Source organism: Heterodontus francisci, unplaced genomic scaffold (genome assembly GCF_036365525.1).
Source record: "Heterodontus francisci isolate sHetFra1 unplaced genomic scaffold, sHetFra1.hap1 HAP1_SCAFFOLD_484, whole genome shotgun sequence".
NCBI lineage: Eukaryota > Metazoa > Chordata > Chondrichthyes > Heterodontiformes > Heterodontidae > Heterodontus > Heterodontus francisci.
In genome coordinates, this window is record NW_027141664.1 from 614186 (window position 1) to 639073 (window position 24888).

The 24888-nt window shown below is 56.2% G+C and overlaps 1 protein-coding gene across 1 annotated transcript in view; it reads right to left on the reverse strand.

The window, feature by feature from the left end:
* LOC137364330 (dynein axonemal heavy chain 6-like) overlaps nt 1-24888 on the reverse strand; it is a 1069890-nt gene that overhangs the window by 541218 nt on the left and 503784 nt on the right. The window lies entirely within an intron of this gene.

Below are 24888 nucleotides of genomic sequence, written 5' to 3' on the forward strand. Positions count from 1 at the left end.
TTTTTTTATTCATTCGGGGGATGTGGGCATCGCTGGCTAGACCAGCATTTGTTGCCCATCCGTTGAGAAGGTGGTGGTGAGCTGCCCTCTTGAACCGCTGCCTTGGGGTGTAGGTACAACCACAGTGCTGTTAGGAAGGGAGTGCCAGGATTTTGACCCAGCGACAGTGAAGGGACGGCGATATAGTTCCAAGTCAGGATGGTGTGTGACTTGGAGGGGAACTTGCAGGTGGTGGTGTTCCCATGCACCTGCTGCCCTTGTCCTTCTAGATGGTAGAGGTTGCGGGTTTGGAAGGTGCTGTCGAAGGAGCCTTGTAGTGCATCTTGTAGATGGTACACACTGCTGCCACTGTGTGGTGGTGGTGGAGGGAGTGAATGTTTGTGGATGGTGTGCCAATCAAGTGGGCTTCTTTGTCCTGGATGGCATCGAGCTTCTTGAGTGTTGTTGGAGATGCATCCATCCAGGCAAGTGGAGAGTATTCCATCACACTCCTGACTTGTGCCTTGTAGATGATGGACGGGCATTCGGGAGACAGGAGGGGGGTTACTCACTGCAGAATTCCCAGCCTCTGACCCGCTCTTATAGCGACAGTATTTATGTGGCTGGTCCAGTTCACTTTCTAGTCAATGGTGACCCCCCAGGATGTTGATAGTGGGGGATTCAAGCAGTGGTAATGTCATTGAACATCGAGATGATTAGATTCTCTCTTGTTTGAGATGGTCATTGCCTGGCACTTGTGCAGCATAAATGTTACTTGTCACTTATTTTGCCACTATTGCTGATCTCCCTGTTGTACTGAGAAGGTGGTGGTGAGCGGTCACCTCACATCACTGCAATCATTTTGCTGCAAGGGCTCAGAGGTTTAGACACTATGAGTGACATGCCGGTGTCATATCAGAGGGCAGTTAAGAGATAACAACGATTGTGTGGCTCTCGGGTCACATACAGGTGCATACTGGGTAGAGATGGTAGGTTTCCATCCCTAAAGGCCGTTGCCAATAAACAACTGGGTTCACAACATTCCTGACAGCATCATGACCATTTAAAAAGACACCAGCCTTTTACTCTGATTTAAAAAAGATAACTTCAAATGATCAAACTGCCCTGTGGAATTTAAATTCCATATCTCTCGATTATCAGCCCCTGTAAATGAACTACAACACCACAGTACTCATAGAGCCGTCTGTCCTAGACTCACACAAACCCTCCTGTACTGGACACACACAGACCCTCCTGTCCTGGACTCACACAGACACTCCTGTCCTGGACTCACACAGACACTCCTGTCCTGGACTCACACAGACACTCCTGTACTGGACTCACACAGACCCTCCTGTACTGGACTCACACAGACACTCCTGTCCTGGACTCACACAGACACTCCTGTACTGGACTCACACAGACCCTCCTGTACTGGACTCACACAGACCCTCCTGTCCTAGACTCACACAAACCCTCCTGTACTGGACTCACACAAACCCTCCTGTACTGGACACACACAGACCCTCCTGTCCTGGACACACACAGACCCTCCTGTCCTAGACTCACACAAACCCTCCTGTACTGGACTCACACAAACCCTCCTGTCCTGGACTCACACAAACCCTCCTGTACTGGACTCACACAGACACTCCTGTCCTGGACTCACACAGAAACTCCTGTACTGGACTCACACAGACCCTCCTGTACTGGACTCACACAGACCCTCCTGTCCTGGACACACACAGACCCTCCTGTCCTAGACTCACACAAACCCTCCTGTACTGGACTCACACAAACCCTCCTGTACTGGACACACACAGACCCTCCTGTCCTGGACACACACAGACCCTCCTGTCCTGGACTCACACAGACCCTCCTGTACTGGACTCACACAAACCCTCCTGTACTGGACTCACACAAACCCTCCTGTACTGGACTCACACAGACCCTCCTGTCCTGGACTCACACAAACCCTCCTGTACTGGACACACACAGACACTCCTGTACTGGACTCACACAGACACTCCTGTCCTGGACTCACACAAACCCTCCTGTACTGGACTCACACAAACCCTCCTGTACTGGACTCACACAAACCCTCCTGTACTGGACACACACAGACCCTCCTGTACTGGACTCACACAAACCCTCCTGTACTGGACTCACACAAACCCTCCTGTACTGGACACACACAGACACTCCTGTACTGGACTCACACAAACCCTCCTGTACTGGACACACACAAACCCTCCTGTACGGGACTCACACAAACCCTCCCGTACTGGACACACACAGACCCTCCTGTCCTGGACTCACACAGACCCTCCTGTACTGGACTCACACAAACCCTCCTGTACTGGACTCACACAGACACTCCTGTCCTGGACTCACACAGACACTCCTGTCCTGGACTCACACAAACCCTCCTGTCCTGGACTCACACAGACACTCCTGTCCTGGACTCACACAGACCTCCTGTCCTGGACTCACACATACCCTCCTGTACTGGAATCACACAGACCCTCCTGTCCTGGACTCACACAGACACTCCTGTCCTGACTCACACAGACCCTCCTGTCCTGGACTCACACAAACCCTCCTGTCCTGGACTCACACAGACACTCCTGTCCTGACTCACACAGACGCTCCTGTCCTGGACTCACACAGACACTCCTGTCCTGACTCACACAGACCCTCCTGTCCTGGACTCACACAAACCCTCCTGTCCTGGACTCACACAAACCCTCCTGTCCTGGACTCACACAAACCCTCCTGTCCTGGACTCACACAGACCTCCTGTCCTGGACTCACACAGACCCTCCTGTCCTGGACTCACACAAACCCTCCGGTCCTGGACTCACACAGACCCTCCTGTACTGGACTCACAGACCCTCCTGTCCTGGACTCACACAGACCCTCCTGTACTGGACTCACACAGACACTCCTGTCCTGGACACTCAGAGACCCTCCTGTCCTGGACTCACACAGACCCTCCTGTACTGACTCACACAGACACTCCTGTCCTGGACACTCAGAGACCCTCCTGTCCTGGACACTCACAGACCCTCCTGTCCTGGACTCACACAGACACTCCTGTCCTGGACCTACACAGACCTCCTGTCCTGCACTCACACAAACCCTCCTGTCCTGGACTCACACAAACCCTCCTGTACTGGACTCACACAGACCCTCCTGTCTTGGACTCACACAGACACTCCTGTCCTGGACCTACACAGACCTCCTGTCCTGCACTCACACAAACCCTCCTGTCCTGGACTCACACAAACCCTCCTGTACTGGACTCACACAGACCCTCCTGTCCTGGACTCACACAAACCCTCCTGGACTGGACTCACACAGACCCTCCTGTACTGGACTCACACAGACCCTCCTGTACTGGACCTACACAGACCTCCTGTCCTGGACTCACACAGACCCTCCTGTCCTGGACTCACACAGACCCTCCTGTCCTGGACTCACAGACCCTCCTGTCCTGGACTCACACAGACCCTCCTGTACTGGACTCACACAGACACTCCTGTCCTGGACACTCAGAGACCCTCCTGTCCTGGACACTCACAGACCCTCCTGTCCTGGAATCACACAGACCCTCCTGTACTGGACTCACACAGACCCTCCTGTACTGACTCACACAGAAACTTCTGTCCTGGACACTCAGAGACCCTCCTGTCCTGGACTCACACAGACACTCCTGTCCTGGACCTACACAGACCTCCTGTCCTGCACTCACACAAACCCTCCTGTCCTGGACTCACACAAACCCTCCTGTACTGGACTCACACAGACCCTCCTGTCCTGGACTCACACAGACACTCCTGTCCTGGACCTACACAGACCTCCTGTCCTGCACTCACACAAACCCTCCTGTCCTGGACTCACACAAACCCTCCTGTACTGGACTCACACAGACCCTCCTGTCCTGGACTCACACAAACCCTCCTGTACTGGACTCACACAGACCCTCCTGTACTGGACTCACACAGACCCTCCTGTACTGGACCTACACAGACCTCCTGTCCTGGACTCACACAGACCCTCCTGTCCTGGACTCACACAGACCCTCCTGTCCTGGACTCACACAGACCCTCCTGTACTGGACTCACACAGACCATCCTGTCCTGGACTCACACAGACCCTCCTGTACTGGACTCACACAGACACTCCTGTCCTGGACTCACACAAACCCTCCTGTACTGGACTCACACAGACCCTCTTGTACTGGACTCACACAGACACTCCTGTCCTGGACTCACACAAACCCTCCTGTCCTGGACTCACACAAACCCTCCTGTCCTGGACTCACACAAACCCTCCTGTACTGGACTCACACAGACCCTCCTGTCCTGGACCTACACAGACCTCCTGTCCTGGACCTACACAGACCCTCCTGTCCTGGACTCACACAGACACTCCTGTCCTGACTCACACAGACACTCCTGTCCTGGACTCACACAGACCCTCCTGTACTGGACTCACACAGACCCTCCTGTCCTAGACTCACACAGACCCTCCTGTCCTGGACTCACACAGACCCTCCTGTCCTGACTCACACAGACACTCCTGTCCTGGACTCACAGACCCTCCTATCCTGGAGTCACACAGACCCTCCTGTACTGGACTCACACAAACCCTCCTGTCCTGACTCACACAGACACTCCTGTCCTGGACTCACAGACCCTCCTGTCCTGGACTCACACAGACACTCCTCTCCTAGACTCACACATACCCTCCTGTCCTGGACTCACACAGACCCTCCTGTACTGGACTCACACAGACCCTCCTGTACTGGACTCACACAGACCCTCCTGTCCTGGACTCACACAAACCCTCCTGTCCTGGACTCACACAGACCCTCCTGTACTGGACTCACACAGACCCTCCTGTACTGGACTCACACAGACCCTCCTGTCCTGACTCACACAGACCCTCCTGTCCTGACTCACACAGACCCTTCTGTCCTGGACTCACAGAGATCCTCCTGTCCTGGACTCACACAGATCCTCCTGTCCTGGACTCACACAGACACTCCTGTCGTGGACTCACACAGACACTCCTGTCCTGACTCACACAAACCCTCCTGTCCTGGACTCACACAGACCCTCCTGTCCTGGACTCACACAGACACTCCTGTCCTGGACTCACACAGACCCTCCTGTCCTGGACTCACACAGACCCTCCTGTCCTGACTCACACAGACACTCCTGTCCTGGACTCACAGACCCTCCTGTCCTGGACTCACACAAACCCTCCTGTCCTGGACTCACACAAACCCTCCTGTACTGGACTCACACAGACCCTCCTGTCCTGGACCTACACAGACCTCCTGTCCTGGACCTACACAGACCCTCCTGTCCTGGACTCACACAGACACTCCTGTCCTGGACTCACACAAACCCTCCTGTACTGGACTCACACAGACCCTCTTGTACTGGACTCACACAGACACTCCTGTCCTGGACTCACACAAACCCTCCTGTCCTGGACTCACACAAACCCTCCTGTCCTGGACTCACACAAACCCTCCTGTACTGGACTCACACAGACCCTCCTGTCCTGGACCTACACAGACCTCCTGTCCTGGACCTACACAGACCCTCCTGTCCTGGACTCACACAGACACTCCTGTCCTGACTCACACAGACACTCCTGTCCTGGACTCACACAGACCCTCCTGTACTGGACTCACACAGACCCTCCTGTCCTAGACTCACACAGACCCTCCTGTCCTGGACTCACACAGACCCTCCTGTCCTGACTCACACAGACACTCCTGTCCTGGACTCACAGACCCTCCTATCCTGGAGTCACACAGACCCTCCTGTACTGGACTCACACAAACCCTCCTGTCCTGACTCACACAGACACTCCTGTCCTGGACTCACAGACCCTCCTGTCCTGGACTCACACAGACACTCCTGTCCTAGACTCACACATACCCTCCTGTCCTGGACTCACACAGACCCTCCTGTACTGGACTCACACAGACCCTCCTGTACTGGACTCACACAGACCCTCCTGTCCTGGACTCACACAAACCCTCCTGTCCTGGACTCACACAGACCCTCCTGTACTGGACTCACACAGACCCTCCTGTACTGGACTCACACAGACCCTCCTGTCCTGACTCACACAGACCCTCCTGTCCTGACTCACACAGACCCTTCTGTCCTGGACTCACAGAGATCCTCCTGTCCTGGACTCACACAGATCCTCCTGTCCTGGACTCACACAGACACTCCTGTCGTGGACTCACACAGACACTCCTGTCCTGACTCACACAAACCCTCCTGTCCTGGACTCACACAGACCCTCCTGTCCTGGACTCACACAGACACTCCTGTCCTGGACTCACACAGACCCTCCTGTCCTGGACTCACACAGACCCTCCTGTCCTGACTCACACAGACACTCCTGTCCTGGACTCACAGACCCTCCTGTCCTGGACTCACACAAACCCTCCTGTCCTGGACTCACACAGACCTTCCTGTACTGGACTCACACAAACCCTCCTGTCCTGACTCACACAGACACTCCTGTCCTGGACTCACAGACCCTCCTGTCCTGGACTCACACAGACACTCCTTTCCTAGACTCACACAAACCCTCCTGTCCTGGACTCACACAGACCCTCCTGTACTGGACTCACACAGACCCTCCTGTACTGGACTCACACAGACCCTCCTGTCCTGGACTCACACAAACCCTCCTGTCCTGGACTCACACAGACCCTCCTGTACTGGACTCACACAGACCCTCCTGTACTGGACTCACACAGACCCTCCTGTCCTGACTCACACAGACCCTCCTGTCCTGACTCACACAGACCCTCCTGTCCTGGACTCACAGAGATCCTCCTGTCCTGGACTCACACAGATCCTCCTGTCCTGGACTCACACAGAAACTCCTGTCCTGGACTCACACAGACACTCCTGTCCTGACTCACACAAACCCTCCTGTCCTGGACTCACACAGACCCTCCTGTCCTGGACTCACACAGACACTCCTGTCCTGGACTCACACAAACCCTCCTGTCCTGGACTCACACAGACACTCCTGTCCTGACTCACACAGACCCTCCTGTCCAGGACTCACACAAACCCTCCTGTCCTGACTCACACAGACCCTCCTGTCCTGGACTCACACAGACCCTCCTGTCCTGGACCTACACAGACCTCCTGTCCTGGACTCACACAAACCCTCCTGTCCTGGACCTACACAGACCCTCCTGTCCTGGACTCACACAGACACTCCTGTCCTGACTCACACAGACCCTCCTGTCCTGGACTCACACAGACCCTCCTGTACTGGACTCACACAGACACTCCTGTACTGGACTCACACAGACCCTCCTGTACTGGACTCACACAGACCCTCCTGTCCTAGACTCACACAAACCCTCCTGTACTGGACTCACACAAACCCTCCTGTACTGGACACACACAGACCCTCCTGTCCTGGACACACACAGACCCTCCTGTCCTAGACTCACACAAACCCTCCTGTACTGGACTCACACAAACCCTCCTGTCCTGGACTCACACAAACCCTCCTGTACTGGACTCACACAGACACTCCTGTCCTGGACTCACACAGAAACTCCTGTACTGGACTCACACAGACCCTCCTGTACTGGACTCACACAGACCCTCCTGTCCTGGACACACACAGACCCTCCTGTCCTAGACTCACACAAACCCTCCTGTACTGGACTCACACAAACCCTCCTGTACTGGACACACACAGACCCTCCTGTCCTGGACACACACAGACCCTCCTGTCCTGGACTCACACAGACCCTCCTGTACTGGACTCACACAAACCCTCCTGTACTGGACTCACACAAACCCTCCTGTACTGGACTCACACAGACCCTCCTGTCCTGGACTCACACAAACCCTCCTGTACTGGACACACACAGACACTCCTGTACTGGACTCACACAGACACTCCTGTCCTGGACTCACACAAACCCTCCTGTCCTGGACTCACACAAACCCTCCTGTCCTGGACTCACACAGACCTCCTGTCCTGGACTCACACAGACCCTCCTGTCCTGGACTCACACAAACCCTCCGGTCCTGGACTCACACAGACCCTCCTGTACTGGACTCACAGACCCTCCTGTCCTGGACTCACACAGACCCTCCTGTACTGGACTCACACAGACACTCCTGTCCTGGACACTCAGAGACCCTCCTGTCCTGGACTCACACAGACCCTCCTGTACTGACTCACACAGACACTCCTGTCCTGGACACTCAGAGACCCTCCTGTCCTGGACACTCACAGACCCTCCTGTCCTGGACTCACACAGACACTCCTGTCCTGGACCTACACAGACCTCCTGTCCTGCACTCACACAAACCCTCCTGTCCTGGACTCACACAAACCCTCCTGTACTGGACTCACACAGACCCTCCTGTCTTGGACTCACACAGACACTCCTGTCCTGGACCTACACAGACCTCCTGTCCTGCACTCACACAAACCCTCCTGTCCTGGACTCACACAAACCCTCCTGTACTGGACTCACACAGACCCTCCTGTCCTGGACTCACACAAACCCTCCTGGACTGGACTCACACAGACCCTCCTGTACTGGACTCACACAGACCCTCCTGTACTGGACCTACACAGACCTCCTGTCCTGGACTCACACAGACCCTCCTGTCCTGGACTCACACAGACCCTCCTGTCCTGGACTCACAGACCCTCCTGTCCTGGACTCACACAGACCCTCCTGTACTGGACTCACACAGACACTCCTGTCCTGGACACTCAGAGACCCTCCTGTCCTGGACACTCACAGACCCTCCTGTCCTGGAATCACACAGACCCTCCTGTACTGGACTCACACAGACCCTCCTGTACTGACTCACACAGAAACTTCTGTCCTGGACACTCAGAGACCCTCCTGTCCTGGACTCACACAGACACTCCTGTCCTGGACCTACACAGACCTCCTGTCCTGCACTCACACAAACCCTCCTGTCCTGGACTCACACAAACCCTCCTGTACTGGACTCACACAGACCCTCCTGTCCTGGACTCACACAGACACTCCTGTCCTGGACCTACACAGACCTCCTGTCCTGCACTCACACAAACCCTCCTGTCCTGGACTCACACAAACCCTCCTGTACTGGACTCACACAGACCCTCCTGTCCTGGACTCACACAAACCCTCCTGTACTGGACTCACACAGACCCTCCTGTACTGGACTCACACAGACCCTCCTGTACTGGACCTACACAGACCTCCTGTCCTGGACTCACACAGACCCTCCTGTCCTGGACTCACACAGACCCTCCTGTCCTGGACTCACACAGACCCTCCTGTACTGGACTCACACAGACCATCCTGTCCTGGACTCACACAGACCCTCCTGTACTGGACTCACACAGACACTCCTGTCCTGGACTCACACAAACCCTCCTGTACTGGACTCACACAGACCCTCTTGTACTGGACTCACACAGACACTCCTGTCCTGGACTCACACAAACCCTCCTGTCCTGGACTCACACAAACCCTCCTGTCCTGGACTCACACAAACCCTCCTGTACTGGACTCACACAGACCCTCCTGTCCTGGACCTACACAGACCTCCTGTCCTGGACCTACACAGACCCTCCTGTCCTGGACTCACACAGACACTCCTGTCCTGACTCACACAGACACTCCTGTCCTGGACTCACACAGACCCTCCTGTACTGGACTCACACAGACCCTCCTGTCCTAGACTCACACAGACCCTCCTGTCCTGGACTCACACAGACCCTCCTGTCCTGACTCACACAGACACTCCTGTCCTGGACTCACAGACCCTCCTATCCTGGAGTCACACAGACCCTCCTGTACTGGACTCACACAAACCCTCCTGTCCTGACTCACACAGACACTCCTGTCCTGGACTCACAGACCCTCCTGTCCTGGACTCACACAGACACTCCTCTCCTAGACTCACACATACCCTCCTGTCCTGGACTCACACAGACCCTCCTGTACTGGACTCACACAGACCCTCCTGTACTGGACTCACACAGACCCTCCTGTCCTGGACTCACACAAACCCTCCTGTCCTGGACTCACACAGACCCTCCTGTACTGGACTCACACAGACCCTCCTGTACTGGACTCACACAGACCCTCCTGTCCTGACTCACACAGACCCTCCTGTCCTGACTCACACAGACCCTTCTGTCCTGGACTCACAGAGATCCTCCTGTCCTGGACTCACACAGATCCTCCTGTCCTGGACTCACACAGACACTCCTGTCGTGGACTCACACAGACACTCCTGTCCTGACTCACACAAACCCTCCTGTCCTGGACTCACACAGACCCTCCTGTCCTGGACTCACACAGACACTCCTGTCCTGGACTCACACAGACCCTCCTGTCCTGGACTCACACAGACCCTCCTGTCCTGACTCACACAGACACTCCTGTCCTGGACTCACAGACCCTCCTGTCCTGGACTCACACAAACCCTCCTGTCCTGGACTCACACAAACCCTCCTGTACTGGACTCACACAGACCCTCCTGTCCTGGACCTACACAGACCTCCTGTCCTGGACCTACACAGACCCTCCTGTCCTGGACTCACACAGACACTCCTGTCCTGGACTCACACAAACCCTCCTGTACTGGACTCACACAGACCCTCTTGTACTGGACTCACACAGACACTCCTGTCCTGGACTCACACAAACCCTCCTGTCCTGGACTCACACAAACCCTCCTGTCCTGGACTCACACAAACCCTCCTGTACTGGACTCACACAGACCCTCCTGTCCTGGACCTACACAGACCTCCTGTCCTGGACCTACACAGACCCTCCTGTCCTGGACTCACACAGACACTCCTGTCCTGACTCACACAGACACTCCTGTCCTGGACTCACACAGACCCTCCTGTACTGGACTCACACAGACCCTCCTGTCCTAGACTCACACAGACCCTCCTGTCCTGGACTCACACAGACCCTCCTGTCCTGACTCACACAGACACTCCTGTCCTGGACTCACAGACCCTCCTATCCTGGAGTCACACAGACCCTCCTGTACTGGACTCACACAAACCCTCCTGTCCTGACTCACACAGACACTCCTGTCCTGGACTCACAGACCCTCCTGTCCTGGACTCACACAGACACTCCTGTCCTAGACTCACACATACCCTCCTGTCCTGGACTCACACAGACCCTCCTGTACTGGACTCACACAGACCCTCCTGTACTGGACTCACACAGACCCTCCTGTCCTGGACTCACACAAACCCTCCTGTCCTGGACTCACACAGACCCTCCTGTACTGGACTCACACAGACCCTCCTGTACTGGACTCACACAGACCCTCCTGTCCTGACTCACACAGACCCTCCTGTCCTGACTCACACAGACCCTTCTGTCCTGGACTCACAGAGATCCTCCTGTCCTGGACTCACACAGATCCTCCTGTCCTGGACTCACACAGACACTCCTGTCGTGGACTCACACAGACACTCCTGTCCTGACTCACACAAACCCTCCTGTCCTGGACTCACACAGACCCTCCTGTCCTGGACTCACACAGACACTCCTGTCCTGGACTCACACAGACCCTCCTGTCCTGGACTCACACAGACCCTCCTGTCCTGACTCACACAGACACTCCTGTCCTGGACTCACAGACCCTCCTGTCCTGGACTCACACAAACCCTCCTGTCCTGGACTCACACAGACCTTCCTGTACTGGACTCACACAAACCCTCCTGTCCTGACTCACACAGACACTCCTGTCCTGGACTCACAGACCCTCCTGTCCTGGACTCACACAGACACTCCTTTCCTAGACTCACACAAACCCTCCTGTCCTGGACTCACACAGACCCTCCTGTACTGGACTCACACAGACCCTCCTGTACTGGACTCACACAGACCCTCCTGTCCTGGACTCACACAAACCCTCCTGTCCTGGACTCACACAGACCCTCCTGTACTGGACTCACACAGACCCTCCTGTACTGGACTCACACAGACCCTCCTGTCCTGACTCACACAGACCCTCCTGTCCTGACTCACACAGACCCTCCTGTCCTGGACTCACAGAGATCCTCCTGTCCTGGACTCACACAGATCCTCCTGTCCTGGACTCACACAGAAACTCCTGTCCTGGACTCACACAGACACTCCTGTCCTGACTCACACAAACCCTCCTGTCCTGGACTCACACAGACCCTCCTGTCCTGGACTCACACAGACACTCCTGTCCTGGACTCACACAAACCCTCCTGTCCTGGACTCACACAGACACTCCTGTCCTGACTCACACAGACCCTCCTGTCCAGGACTCACACAAACCCTCCTGTCCTGACTCACACAGACCCTCCTGTCCTGGACTCACACAGACCCTCCTGTCCTGGACCTACACAGACCTCCTGTCCTGGACTCACACAAACCCTCCTGTCCTGGACCTACACAGACCCTCCTGTCCTGGACTCACACAGACACTCCTGTCCTGACTCACACAGACCCTCCTGTCCTGGACTCACACAGACCCTCCTGTACTGGACTCACACAGACACTCCTGTACTGGACTCACACAGACCCTCCTGTACTGGACTCACACAGACCCTCCTGTCCTAGACTCACACAAACCCTCCTGTACTGGACTCACACAAACCCTCCTGTACTGGACACACACAGACCCTCCTGTCCTGGACACACACAGACCCTCCTGTCCTAGACTCACACAAACCCTCCTGTACTGGACTCACACAAACCCTCCTGTCCTGGACTCACACAAACCCTCCTGTACTGGACTCACACAGACACTCCTGTCCTGGACTCACACAGAAACTCCTGTACTGGACTCACACAGACCCTCCTGTACTGGACTCACACAGACCCTCCTGTCCTGGACACACACAGACCCTCCTGTCCTAGACTCACACAAACCCTCCTGTACTGGACTCACACAAACCCTCCTGTACTGGACACACACAGACCCTCCTGTCCTGGACACACACAGACCCTCCTGTCCTGGACTCACACAGACCCTCCTGTACTGGACTCACACAAACCCTCCTGTACTGGACTCACACAAACCCTCCTGTACTGGACTCACACAGACCCTCCTGTCCTGGACTCACACAAACCCTCCTGTACTGGACACACACAGACACTCCTGTACTGGACTCACACAGACACTCCTGTCCTGGACTCACACAAACCCTCCTGTACTGGACTCACACAAACCCTCCTGTACTGGACTCACACAAACCCTCCTGTACTGGACACACACAGACCCTCCTGTACTGGACTCACACAAACCCTCCTGTACTGGACTCACACAAACCCTCCTGTACTGGACACACACAGACACTCCTGTACTGGACTCACACAAACCCTCCTGTACTGGACACACACAAACCCTCCTGTACGGGACTCACACAAACCCTCCCGTACTGGACACACACAGACCCTCCTGTCCTGGACTCACACAGACCCTCCTGTACTGGACTCACACAAACCCTCCTGTACTGGACTCACACAGACACTCCTGTCCTGGACTCACACAGACACTCCTGTCCTGGACTCACACAAACCCTCCTGTCCTGGACTCACACAGACACTCCTGTCCTGGACTCACACAGACCTCCTGTCCTGGACTCACACATACCCTCCTGTACTGGAATCACACAGACCCTCCTGTCCTGGACTCACACAGACACTCCTGTCCTGACTCACACAGACCCTCCTGTCCTGGACTCACACAAACCCTCCTCTCCTGGACTCACACAGACACTCCTGTCCTGACTCACACAGACGCTCCTGTCCTGGACTCACACAGACACTCCTGTCCTGACTCACACAGACCCTCCTGTCCTGGACTCACACAAACCCTCCTGTCCTGGACTCACACAAACCCTCCTGTCCTGGACTCACACAAACCCTCCTGTCCTGGACTCACACAGACCTCCTGTCCTGGACTCACACAGACCCTCCTGTCCTGGACTCACACAAACCCTCCGGTCCTGGACTCACACAGACCCTCCTGTACTGGACTCACAGACCCTCCTGTCCTGGACTCACACAGACCCTCCTGTACTGGACTCACACAGACACTCCTGTCCTGGACACTCAGAGACCCTCCTGTCCTGGACTCACACAGACCCTCCTGTACTGACTCACACAGACACTCCTGTCCTGGACACTCAGAGACCCTCCTGTCCTGGACACTCACAGACCCTCCTGTCCTGGACTCACACAGACACTCCTGTCCTGGACCTACACAGACCTCCTGTCCTGCACTCACACAAACCCTCCTGTCCTGGACTCACACAAACCCTCCTGTACTGGACTCACACAGACCCTCCTGTCTTGGACTCACACAGACACTCCTGTCCTGGACCTACACAGACCTCCTGTCCTGCACTCACACAAACCCTCCTGTCCTGGACTCACACAAACCCTCCTGTACTGGACTCACACAGACCCTCCTGTCCTGGACTCACACAAACCCTCCTGGACTGGACTCACACAGACCCTCCTGTACTGGACTCACACAGACCCTCCTGTACTGGACCTACACAGACCTCCTGTCCTGGACTCACACAGACCCTCCTGTCCTGGACTCACACAGACCCTCCTGTCCTGGACTCACAGACCCTCCTGTCCTGGACTCACACAGACCCTCCTGTACTGGACTCACACAGACACTCCTGTCCTGGACACTCAGAGACCCTCCTGTCCTGGACACTCACAGACCCTCCTGTCCTGGAATCACACAGACCCTCCTGTACTGGACTCACACAGACCCTCCTGTACTGACTCACACAGAAACTTCTGTCCTGGACACTCAGAGACCCTCCTGTCCTGGACTCACACAGACACTCCTGTCCTGGACCTACACAGACCTCCTGTCCTGCACTCACACAAACCCTCCTGTCCTGGACTCACACAAACCCTCCTGTACTGGACTCACACAGACCCTCCTGTCCTGGACTCACACAGACACTCCTGTCCTGGACCTACACAGACCTCCTGTCCTGCACTCACACAAACCCTCCTGTCCTGGACTCACACAAACCCTCCTGTACTGGACTCACACAGACCCTCCTGTCCTGGACTCACACAAACCCTCCTGTACTGGACTCACACAGACCCTCCTGTACTGGACTCACACAGACCCTCCTGTACTGGACCTACACAGACCTCCTGTCCTGGACTCACACAGACCCTCCTGTCCTGGACTCACACAGACCCTCCTGTCCTGGACTCACACAGACCCTCCTGTACTGGACTCACACAGACCATCCTGTCCTGGACTCACACAGACCCTCCTGTACTGGACTCACACAGACACTCCTGTCCTGGACTCACACAAACCCTCCTGTCCTGGACTCACACAAACCCTCCTGTCCTGGACTCACACAAACCCTCCTGTCCTGGACTCACACAAACCCTCCTGTACTGGACTCACACAGACCCTCCTGTCCTGGACCTACACAGACCTCCTGTCCTGGACCTACACAGACCCTCCTGTCCTGGACTCACACAGACACTCCTGTCCTGACTCACACAGACACTCCTGTCCTGGACTCACACAGACCCTCCTGTACTGGACTCACACAGACCCTCCTGTCCTAGACTCACACAGACCCTCCTGTCCTGGACTCACACAGACCCTCCTGTCCTGACTCACACAGACACTCCTGTCCTGGACTCACAGACCCTCCTATCCTGGAGTCACACAGACCCTCCTGTACTGGACTCACACAAACCCTCCTGTCCTGACTCACACAGACACTCCTGTCCTGGACTCACAGACCCTCCTGTCCTGGACTCACACAGACACTCCTGTCCTAGACTCACACATACCCTCCTGTCCTGGACTCACACAGACCCTCCTGTACTGGACTCACACAGACCCTCCTGTACTGGACTCACACAGACCCTCCTGTCCTGGACTCACACAAACCCTCCTGTCCTGGACTCACACAGACCCTCCTGTACTGGACTCACACAGACCCTCCTGTACTGGACTCACACAGACCCTCCTGTCCTGACTCACACAGACCCTCCTGTCCTGACTCACACAGACCCTTCTGTCCTGGACTCACAGAGATCCTCCTGTCCTGGACTCACACAGATCCTCCTGTCCTGGACTCACACAGACACTCCTGTCGTGGACTCACACAGACACTCCTGTCCTGACTCACACAAACCCTCCTGTCCTGGACTCACACAGACCCTCCTGTCCTGGACTCACACAGACACTCCTGTCCTGGACTCACACAGACCCTCCTGTCCTGGACTCACACAGACCCTCCTGTCCTGACTCACACAGACACTCCTGTCCTGGACTCACAGACCCTCCTGTCCTGGACTCACACAAACCCTCCTGTCCTGGACTCACACAGACCCTCCTGTACTGGACTCACACAAACCCTCCTGTCCTGACTCACACAGACACTCCTGTCCTGGACTCACAGACCCTCCTGTCCTGGACTCACACAGACACTCCTTTCCTAGACTCACACAAACCCTCCTGTCCTGGACTCACACAGACCCTCCTGTACTGGACTCACACAGACCCTCCTGTACTGGACTCACACAGACCCTCCTGTCCTGGACTCACACAAACCCTCCTGTCCTGGACTCACACAGACCCTCCTGTACTGGACTCACACAGACCCTCCTGTACTGGACTCACACAGACCCTCCTGTCCTGACTCACACAGACCCTCCTGTCCTGACTCACACAGACCCTCCTGTCCTGGACTCACAGAGATCCTCCTGTCCTGGACTCACACAGATCCTCCTGTCCTGGACTCACACAGACACTCCTGTCCTGGACTCACACAGACACTCCTGTCCTGACTCACACAAACCCTCCTGTCCTGGACTCACACAGACCCTCCTGTCCTGGACTCACACAGACACTCCTGTCCTGGACTCACACAAACCCTCCTGTCCTGGACTCACACAGACACTCCTGTCCTGACTCACACAGACCCTCCTGTCCAGGACTCACACAAACCCTCCTGTCCTGACTCACACAGACCCTCCTGTCCTGGACTCACACAGACCCTCCTGTCCTGGACCTACACAGACCTCCTGTCCTGGACTCACACAAACCCTCCTGTCCTGGACCTACACAGACCCTCCTGTCCTGGACTCACACAGACACTCCTGTCCTGACTCACACAGACCCTCCTGTCCTGGACTCACACAGACCCTCCTGTACTGGACTCACACAGACACTCCTGTCCTGACTCACACAGACCCTCCTGTCCTGGACTCACACAGACCCTCCTGTCCTGGACCTACACAGACCTCCTGTCCTGGACTCACACAAACCCTCCTGTCCTGGACCTACACAGACCCTCCTGTCCTGGACTCACACAGACACTCCTGTCCTGACTCACACAGACCCTCCTGTCCTGGACTCACACAGACCCTCCTGTACTGGACTCACACAGACACTCCTGTCCTGACTCACACAGACCCTCCTGTCCTGGACTCACACAGACCCTCCTGTCCTGGACCTACACAGACCTCCTGTCCTGGACTCACACAAACCCTCCTGTCCTGGACTCACACAGACCCTCCTGTCCTGGACTCACAGACCCTCCTGTCCTGGACTCACACAGACACTCCTGTCCTGGACTCACACAGACCTCCTGTCCTGACTCACACAGACCCTCCTGTCCTGGACTCACACAGACACTCCTGTCCTGGACTCACACAAACCCTCCTGTCCTGGACTCACACAAACCCTCCTGTACTGGACTCACACAGACACTCCTGTCCTGGACTCACACAGACCTCCTGTCCTGACTCACACAGACCCTCCTGTCCTGGACCTACACAGACCTCCTGTCCTGGACTCACACAGACCCTCCTGTCCTGGACTCACACAGACACTCCTGTCCTGGACTCACACAGACCCTCCTGTCCTGGACTCACACAGACCCTCCTGTCCTGGACCTACACAGACCTCCTGTCCTGGAATCACACAAACCCTCCTGTCCTGGACTCACACAGACCCTCCTGTCCTGGACTCACAGACCCTCCTGTCCTGGACTCACACAGACCCTCCTGTCCTGGACTCACACAGACACTCCTGTCCTGGACTCACACAAACCCTCCTGTCCTGGACTCACACAGACACTCCTGTCCTGACTCACACAGACCCTCCTGTCCTGGACTCACACAAACCCTCCTGTCCTGACTCACACAGACCCTCCTGTCCTGGACCTACACAGACCTCCTGTCCTGGACTCACACAGACCCTCCTGTCCGGGACACACACAGACCTCCTGTCCTGGACACTCACAGACCCTCCTGTCCTGGACACACACAGACCCTCCTGTCCTGACTCACACAGACCCTCCTGTCCTGGACTCACACAGACCCTCCTGTCCTGGACACTCAGAGACCCTCCTGTCCTGGACAATCACAGACCATCCTGTCCTGGAATCACACAGACCCTCCTGTCCTGGACACACACAGACCTTCCTGTCCTGGACTCACACAGACCCTCCTGTCCTGGACACTCACAGACCCTCCTGTCCTGGACACTTACAGACCCTCCTGTCCTGGAATCACACAGACCCTCCTGTCCTGGACTCACACAGACCCTCCTGTCCTGGACACTTACAGACCCTCCTGTCCTGGAATCACACAGACCATCCTGTCCTGGACTCACACAGACCCTCCTGTCCTGGACACTCACAGACCCTCCTGTCCTGGACACTTACAGACCCTCCTGTCCTGGACACTTACAGACCCTCCTGTCCTGGACACTCACAGACCCTCCTGTCCTGGACACTTACAGACCCTCCTGTCCTGGAATCACACAGACCCACCTGTCCTGGACACTCACAGACCCTCCTGTCCTGGACACTCACAGACCCTCCTGTCCTGGACACTTACAGACCCTCCTGTCCTGGACTCACACAGACCCTCCTGTCCTGGACTCACACAGATCCTCCTGTCCTGGACTCACACAGACCCTCCTGTCCTGGACTCACAGACCTTCCTGTCCAGGACTCACACAGACCTTCCTGTCCTGGACTCACAGACCTTCCTGTCCTGGACTCACACAGACCCTCCTGTCCTGGACTCACACAGATCCTCCTGTCCTGCACTCACACAGACCCTCCTGTCCTGGACTCACACAGATCCTCCTGTCCAGGACTCACACAGACCTTCCTGTCCTGGACTCACAGACCTTCCTGTCCTGGACACACACAGACCCTCCTGTCCTGGACTCACACAGATCCTCCTGTCCTGGACTCACACAGACCCTCCTGTCCTGGACTCACAGACCTTCCTGTCCAGGACTCACACAGACCTTCCTGTCCTGGACTCACAGACCTTCCTGTCCTGGACTCACACAGATCCTCCTGTCCTGGACACACACAGATCCTCCTGTCCTGGACACACACAAACCTTCCTCTCCAGGACTCACACAGACCCTCCTGTCCAGGACTCACACAGACCCTCCTGTCCTGGACTCACACAGACACTCCTGTCCTGGACTTACAGACCCTCCTGTCCTGGACTCACACAAACCCTCCTGTCCTGGACTCACACAAACCCTCCTGTACTGGACTCACACAGACCCTCCTGTCCTGGACTCACACAAACCCTCCTGTCCTGGACTCACACAAACCCTCCTGTACTGGACTCACACAGACACTCCTGTCCTGACTCACACAGACCTCCTGTCCTGACTCACAGAGACCCTCCTGTCCTGGACTCACACAGACACTCCTGTCCTGGACTCACACAAACCCTCCTGTCCTGGACTCACACAAACCCTCCTGTACTGGACTCACACAGACACTCCTGTCCTGGACTCACACAGACCTCCTGTCCTGACTCACACAGACCCTCCTGTCCTGGACTCACACAGACACTCCTGTCCTGGACTCACAGACCCTCCTGTCCTGGACCTACACAGACCTCCTGTCCTGGACTCACACAGACCCTCCTGTCCTGGACTCACACAGACACTCCTGTCCTGGACTCACACAGACCCTCCTGTACTGGACTCACACAGACATTCCTGTCCTGGACTCACACAGACACTCCTGTCCTGACTCACACAAACCCTCCTGTCCTGGACTCACACAGACCCTCCTGTCCTGGACTCACACAGACACTCCTGTCCTGGACTCACACAGACACTCCTGTCCTGGACTCACACAAACCCTCCTGTCCTGGACTCACACAGACACTCCTGTCCTGACTCACACAGACCCTCCTGTCCTGGACTCACACAGACCCTCCTGTCCTGGACCTACACAGACCTCCTGTCCTAGACTCACACAAACCCTCCTGTCCTGGACTCACACAGATCCTCCTGTCCTGGACACACACAGACCCTCCTGTCCTGGACTCACACAGATCCTCCTGTCCTGCACTCACACAGACCCTCCTGTCCTGGACTCACACAGATCCTCCTGTCCAGGACTCACACAGACCTTCCTGTCCTGGACTCACAGACCTTCCTGTCCTGGACACACACAGACCCTCCTGTCCTGGACTTACAGACCTTCCTATCCAGGACTCACACAGACCTTCCTGTCCTGGACTCACAGACCCTCCTGTCCTGGACTCACACAAACCCTCCTGTCCTGGACTCACACAAACCCTCCTGTACTGGACTCACACAGACCCTCCTGTCCTGGACTCACACAAACCCTCCTGTCCTGGACTCACACAAACCCTCCTGTACTGGACTCACACAGACACTCCTGTCCTGACTCACACAGACCTCCTGTCCTGACTCACACAGACCCTCCTGTCCTGGACTCACACAGACACTCCTGTCCTGGACTCACACAAACCCTCCTGTCCTGGACTCACACAAACCCTCCTGTACTGGACTCACACAGACACTCCTGTCCTGGACTCACACAGACCTCCTGTCCTGACTCACACAGACCCTCCTGTCCTGGACTCACACAGACACTCCTGTCCTGGACTCACAGACCCTCCTGTCCTGGACCTACACAGACCTCCTGTCCTGGACTCACACAGACCCTCCTGTCCTGGACTCACACAGACACTCCTGTCCTGGACTCACACAGACCCTCCTGTACTGGACTCACACAGACATTCCTGTCCTGGACTCACACAGACACTCCTGTCCTGACTCACACAAACCCTCCTGTCCTGGACTCACACAGACCCTCCTGTCCTGGACTCACACAGACACTCCTGTCCTGGACTCACACAGACACTCCTGTCCTGGACTCACACAAACCCTCCTGTCCTGGACTCACACAGACACTCCTGTCCTGACTCACACAGACCCTCCTGTCCTGGACTCACACAGACCCTCCTGTCCTGGACCTACACAGACCTCCTGTCCTGGACTCACACAAACCCTCCTGTCCTGGACTCACACAGACCCTCCTGTCCTGGACTCACAGACCGTCCTGTCCTGGACTCACACAGACCCTCCTGTCCTGGACTCACACAGACACTCCTGTCCTGGACTCACACAAACCCTCCTGTCCTGGAGTCACACAAACCCTCCTGGACTGGACTCACACAGACACTCCTGTCCTGGACTCACGCAGACCTCCTGTCCTGGACTCACACAGACACTCCTGTCCTGGACTCACACAAACCCTCCTGTCCTGGAGTCACACAAACCCTCCTGTACTGGACTCACACAGACACTCCTGTCCTGGACTCACACAAACCCTCCTGTCCTGGAGTCACACAAACCCTCCTGTCCTGGACTCACACAGACACTCCTGTCCTGGACTCACACAAACCCTCCTGTCCTGGAGTCACACAAACCCTCCTGTACTGGACTCACACAGACACTCCTGTCCTGACTCACACAGACCCTCCTGTCCTGGACTCACACAAACACTCCTGTCCTGGACTCACAGACCCTCCTGTCCTGGACCTACACAGACCTCCTGTCCTGGACTCACACAGACCCTCCTGTCCTGGACTCACACAGACATTCCTGTCCTGGACTCACACAGACCCTCCTGTACTGGACTCACACAGACACTCCTGTCCTGGACTCACACAGACCTCCTGTCCTGACTCACACAGACCCTCCTGTCCTGGACTCACACAGACACTCCTGTCCTGGACTCACAGACCCTCCTGTCCTGGACCGACACAGACCTCCTGTCCTGGACTCACACAGACCCTCCTGTACTGGACTCACACAGACACTCCTGTCCTGGACACACACAGACCCTCCTGTCCTGGACTCACACAGATCCTCCTGTCCTGGACACACACAGATCCTCCTGTCCTGACTCACACAGATCCTCCTGTCCTGGACACACACAGACCCTCCTGTCCTGACTCACACAGACCCTCCTGTCCTGGACTCACACAGATCCTCCTGTCCTGGACTCACACAGATCCTCCTGTCCTGACTCACACAGATCCTCCTGTCCTGGACACACACAGACCCTCCTGTCCTGACTCACACAGACCCTGCTGTCCTGGTCTCACACAGATCCTCCTGTCCTGACTCACACAGATCCTCCTGTCCTGACTCACACAGATCCTCCTGTCCTGGACACACACAGACCCTCCTGTCCTGGACTCACACAGACCCTCCTGTCCTGGACTCACACAGACCCTCCTGTCCTGGACACTTACAGATCCTCCTGTCCTGGACTCACACAGACCCTCCTGTCATGACTCACACAGATCCTCCTGTCCTGGACACACACAGATCCTCCTGTCCTGGACACACACAGACCCTCCTGTCCTGACTCACACAGACCCTCCTGTCCTGGACTCACACAGGCCCTCCTGTCCTGACTCACACAGACCCTCCTGTCCTGGACTCACACAGACCCTCCTGTCCTGGACTCACACAGACCCTCCTGTCCGGGACACACACAGACCTCCTGTCCTGGACACTCACAGACCCTCCTGTCCTGGACACACACAGACCCTCCTGTCCGGGACACACACAGACCTCCTGTCCTGGACACTCACAGACCCTCCTGTCCTGGACACACACAGACCCTCCTGACCTGACTCACACAGACCCTCCTGTCCTGGACTCACACAGACCCTCCTGTCCTGGACACTCAGAGACCCTCCTGTCCTGGACACTCACAGACCATCCTGTCCTGGAATCACACAGACCCTCCTGTCCTGGACACACACAGACCCTCCTGTACTGGACTCACACAGACCCTCCTGTCCTGGACACTCACAGACCCTCCTGTCCTGGACACTTACAGACCCTCCTGTCCTGGAATCACACAGACCCTCCTGTCCTGGACTCACACAGACCCTACTGTCCTGGACACTTACAGACCCTCCTGTCCTGGAATCACACAGACCCTCCTGTCCTGGACTCACACAGACCCTCCTGTCCTGGACACTTACAGACCCTCCTGTCCTGGACACTTACAGACCCTCCTGTCCTGGAATCACACAGACCCACCTGTCCTGGACACTCACAGACCCTCCTGTCCTGGACACTTACAGACCCTCCTGTCCTGGACTCACACAGACCCTCCTGTCCTGGACTCACACAGATCCTCCTGTCCTGGACTCACACAGACCCTCCTGTCCTGGAGTCACAGACCTTCCTGTCCAGGACTCACACAGACCTTCCTGTCCTGGACTCACAGACCTTCCTGTCCTGGACTCACACAGACCCTCCTGTCCTGGACTCACACAGATCCTCCTGTCCTGGACACACACAGACCCTCCTGTCCTGGACTCACACAGCTCCTCCTGTCCTGCACTCACACAGACCCTCCTGTCCTGGACTCACAGACCTTCCTGTCCAGGACTCACAGACCTTCCTGTCCTGAACTCACACAGACCCTCCTGTCCTGGACTCACACAGATCCTCCTGTCCAGGACTCACACAGACCTTCCTGTCCTGGACTCACAGACCTTCCTGTCCTGGACTCACACAGACCTTCCTGTCCTGGACTCACAGACCCTCCTGTCCTGGACTCACACAGATCCTCCTGTCCTGGACTCACACAGACCCTCCTGTCCTGGACTCACAGACCTTCCTGTCCAGGACTCACACAGACCTTCCTGTCCTGGACTCACAGACCCTCCTGTCCTGGACTCACACAGATCCTCCTGTCCAGGACTCACACAGACCTTCCTGTCCTGGACTCACAGACCCTCCTGTCCTGGACTCACACAGATCCTCCTGTCCTGGACTCACACAGACCCTCCTGTCCTGGACTCACAGACCTTCCTGTCCAGGACTCACACAGACCTTCCTGTCCTGGACTCACAGACCTTCCTGTCCTGGACTCACACAGATCCTCCTGTCCTGGACACACACAGATCCTCCTGTCCTGGACACACACAAACCTTCCTCTCCAGGACTCACACAGACCCTCCTGTCCAGGACTCACACAGACCCTCCTGTCCTGGACACACACAGATCCTCCTGTCCTGGACACACACAAACCTTCCTCTCCAGGACTCACACAGACCCTCCTGTCCTGGACTCACACAGACCCTCCTGTCCTGGACTCACACAGACCCTCCTGTCCTGACTCACACAGACACTCCTGTCCTGGACTCACAGACCCTCCTGTCCTGGACTCACACAAACCCTCCTGTCCTGGACTCACACAAACCCTCCTGTACTGGACTCACACAGACCCTCCTGTCCTGGACCTACACAGACCTCCTGTCCTGGACCTACACAGACCCTCCTGTCCTGGACTCACACAGACACTCCTGTCCTGGACTCACACAAACCCTCCTGTACTGGACTCACACAGACCCTCTTGTACTGGACTCACACAGACACTCCTGTCCTGGACTCACACAAACCCTCCTGTCCTGGACTCACACAAACCCTCCTGTCCTGGACTCACACAAACCCTCCTGTACTGGACTCA